Source organism: Furipterus horrens, unplaced genomic scaffold (genome assembly GCF_987537825.1).
Source record: "Furipterus horrens unplaced genomic scaffold, mFurHor1.1.pri manual_scaffold_12, whole genome shotgun sequence".
Lineage (NCBI taxonomy): Eukaryota > Metazoa > Chordata > Mammalia > Chiroptera > Furipteridae > Furipterus > Furipterus horrens.
In genome coordinates, this window is record NW_028327182.1 from 8,896,053 (window position 1) to 8,900,241 (window position 4,189).

General features: G+C 37.9%; 1 non-coding gene across 1 annotated transcript; it reads right to left on the minus strand.

The window, feature by feature from the left end:
* Positions 1–1,180: 1,180 nt before the first annotated feature.
* On the minus strand, positions 1,181–1,287 carry LOC149995871 (U6 spliceosomal RNA). The gene has a single exon (XR_016507568.1). It is a non-coding gene; the product is annotated as a U6 spliceosomal RNA (small nuclear RNA).
* Positions 1,288–4,189: the final 2,902 nt, after the last annotated feature.

The window sequence follows — 4,189 nt, forward strand, 5'->3', positions numbered from 1 at the left end:
TGTTTTAAAAGGAAGCCAGGCGATGAGAGTCCACCCACACCATCTTTCTGCTTATTGCAAAACAAGTACAACAGTCCACATTTTTAAATGATTAATAAATGTGAAAGAGGTGGTGTGCATAAAACAGTACTCAAACAAATGAAGGAATGGGTTAACATTCGGAAGACTGTTAAGACTGAATATTAGAAGAGGAACAAAGGGAAAAAAATAACATTTTAGGAAAATGTTTCTACCATTTCAAGGAAATCAAAGAGAACATGGAATTCCTATGAAATAAGGAATCATATAAAATATAGGAGATGCATTTGTTTCCAGACACTTCGATTTCTTCCTCGATCTCATCGTTAACTCATTCACTATTTAATAACATGCTATTCAGTCTCCATGCATTTGAATACATTTGAGTTTTTTTTTCTTGAGGTTGGTTTCTAGCTTCAAGCCATTGTAATCTGAGAAGATGCTTGATATTATTTCATTTTTCTTGAAATTTTTAAGGCTTTTTTTGTGTCCTACCATGTGGTCTCCCTGGCTGGTTTGGCTCAGTGGATTGAGCGTCGGCCTGCGAGCTAAGTGTTGCTGGTTCGATCTTCCAGTCAGGGCACATCAGAGAAGGAAAACTCTGACTCCAAAAAACCTCCGCTGCCTTGCGGCATACCTCTTCAGGGGAAAGGCTAGGGGAGTAAACCCCGACAGAAAATCCGGAGCCAGAGTCCCTAAGGCGGTTTGACGTTGTAGTCAACACCGGCAACTCCTGCGGCGCACCTGAAGCCAAGCTGTATTGACTCCGTCTTTCCCTTGGACCCTTCAGCTGCGAAGAGAGGGGGGGTCTGCTGCATGGGCAACAGCGGACCCTCCATATCACCCTGCCCAGGCTCTGTAGCTTCAGCTTCACTGGAGAGGACACTCCAGCGACATCGCAAGATGTCGATTCAACACGGGAGGAGACAGATACCGTGTCACTCCCGAGTTGGACTGCACAGCCATTCTCGGCGGTGCAGATAGACTCTTAAGAAGCTACGCCATCGTCTCTCGAGACGGACGGCTGCCGACGACGACCATGTGGTCTATCTTTCAGAATAATCCATGTGTATTTGAGAAGAATGTATATTTTGCCTCTTTGGGGTGAAATATTCTGTAAAGATCAATTAAGACCATTTGATCTAGAGTATCATTTTTTTTTTTAAATATGGAACGCTTCACGAATTTGCATGTCATCCTTGCGCAGGGGCCATGCTGATCTTCTCTGTATCGTTCCAATTTTAGTATATGTGCTGCCGAAGCGAGCACTAGAGTATCATTTAATGCTTCTACATCTTAATTGATTTTTTGGCTTTTGTTTGTTTGTTTGTTTTGTTTTGTTTTGTTCTGGAAGATCTGTCCATCATTGACAGTGGGGTGTAAAAATCCCCTACAATGACTGCATTGCTGTCAATCTCTTCCTTAAAGTCCTCCAAGGTTTTCTTTATGTATTTAGGTGCTCCTATGTTGGGTGCATATATGTTTACAAGGGTTATAGCCTCCTGTTGTACTACTCCCTTAAGTATTATGCAGTGACCTTCTTTGTCTCTTGTTATGGCCTTTGTTTTGAAGTCAGTTTTGTCTGATATATTATTGCTACCCCAGCTTTTTTTCATGTCCCTTTGCATGAAAATTTTTTTCCATCCCTTCAATTACAGCCTGTATAAGATTTTTGTTCTGAGATGGGTCTCTTATAGACAGCATACATGCAGGTCATGTTTTCTTATTCATTCAGCTACCCTATGTCTTTCAATTGGAGTATTTAATCCATTTGCATTCTAGGTATTATTGATAGGCACTAGTGCACCGTTGGTGGGATTGCAGACTGGTACAGCCTCTGTGGAAAACAGTGTGGAATTTCCTCAAAAAATTAAAAATGGAACTGCCTTTTGACCCAGTGATTCCATTGCTGGTACTGTACCCTAAAAATCTCAAAACACCAATTCAAAAGAATTTATGCACCTCTATGTTCATAGCAATGTTATTTACAATAGTGAAGAATTGGAAGAAGCCTAAGTGACCATCTGTTGATGAGTAGATTAAAAACTGTGGTACATTTACACAATGAAATACTACACAGCAGAAAAAAAGGAATTCCTACCTTTTGCAACACTATGGATGGAATTTGAGACTATTATGCTAAGTGAAATAAGCCAGTACTTGAAAGATAAATATCATATGATCACACTTATAAGAGGACTCTAATGAACAAAATAAACTAATGAGCAAAAACAGGATCACAGGCATAGAATCATGGAAAGACTGACAGTGGTAATAGGGCAGGAGGCAGATGGGGACTGACTGAAAAAATGTGAAGGGATAAGTCAAAGAACATATATGAAGAATCCATGGACATGGACGATGGTGTGGGGATTGACTATAGAAGTGAGGGGTGGGCTGGATGGAGGCGTCGAAGGGGGAAAAATTAGGAAAATTATAATCACATAAACAGTGAAACATTAATTTAAAAATATAGGAGATACAGGCAAATCTGGGGAAATAAATAGGAGAGAAACATAAATTATGAAAATATGTAAAACCATTAGATTTTAGGAAAACCAGTGCAACTAGTTTTTTTTTTTTTAATGAGGAACAATAAACACTAAAAACAAGGAAGTGATGTGGGAGGCAGGATAGATAGGATTATACATACCACAAAAAAAATTGTAAGAACAAAAATGATGGGAGAGAAAATGCTAGGTTTGCAGAAATGGTTATCTCTGCACATAATAAATGGATAATTGGGCTTTCTTGGAAAGAGAACACAACAATCAGATTACAAAAATACTTAAGGAACTAGAGATGAAAATAAAAAATTGAATATACATATTTTATCATTTATTACCATATAAGAAATCAGTCCAAAATTTGAAGGCTTAATTAACAATTTCCTTAAAAAAAAATTACGATATCCTGGGTGATTCTGGCTCAGGGAATCTCATGTGGTAGCTGTCGTTAGAATGGCTAGAGCTGGTCGGGCATCTCTCTCTGTCCTCATGGGAAGACCTTAGGGTCCCTTCATGTGGATCAGAAAGGCTACATACTGTGTGATTCCAACTACATGACATTCTGGAAAACGCAGAACTATGAAAACAATAAAAAGACCAATGGTTGCCAGTGGTACAGAAAAGAATGAGCAGACCACAGAGGATTTTTAGGGCCAGGAAACAACTCTTCATGATATTATAATGGTAGATGTATGTCATTATGCATTTGTCCAAAACCACAGAATGTATAAAACTAAGAATAAACCCTAAGGTAAACTATGGACTTTGGGTGATTATGACATGTTAATGTAGAATCATCCTCGGTAAAAATGTACCATTCTGGTGGGCGATTTTGATAATGGGGGTAGCTGTCCATGCATGCGGAAAAAGGGTATATAGGAAATCTTTGTAATATTCCCTTCAATTTTACTCTGAACCTGAAACTACTCTTAAAAAAGTCTTCACTGGATAATTTGATAAAGAAGAGGCTGTACATATATACAATGAGATGCTATTCAGCCAGTAGAAAAGCTGGGATATTGTCATTTCTGACAACATGGAGGGAACTTGAGACTATCATGCTAAGCAAAATATTATCTGGTGGAAAAGGACAAGAACCGATTTCACTCATAAGTGGGATATAAAAGAGAGAGCAACAAATGAACAAACCAACCAAACAAAATCCTCATAGACACAGTTGACAGTAGGACAGTCATGAAGGTAAGGAAAGTGGGAGGAGGTGTAAGAGACTAAAGGGGCTCAAACATATGGAGACAGAAGGAGACGACGTGACATCCAGATGATGTATCACATGTGTCATAAAACTGTGCACTTGGAACTTATATGATCTTATTAACCAATGTAACCCCAATACATTTTTTAAAAAAAGCAACAACAATTAAGTCTTAAAAAAAAAACCAAAGAATAATACTAAAAGAATAACAGCAGAGATGTGTTATATAATAAAACTATAAAGCAATCTCACTATGAATACAAAAGCAAAATTTCAAAATAATCAGTGGCGTATAAAGATAATTACATAATTTTGCAAAATAGTGTTTGCTGCAGAAATGATTGCTCCATAATGATTAGAATAAATCACATTACTAGATCCAAGGAGAAGCATTATACTATAATTCCACGTTGCAAAAGCATTTTCCACAATTTGACATTTATTCTTGATA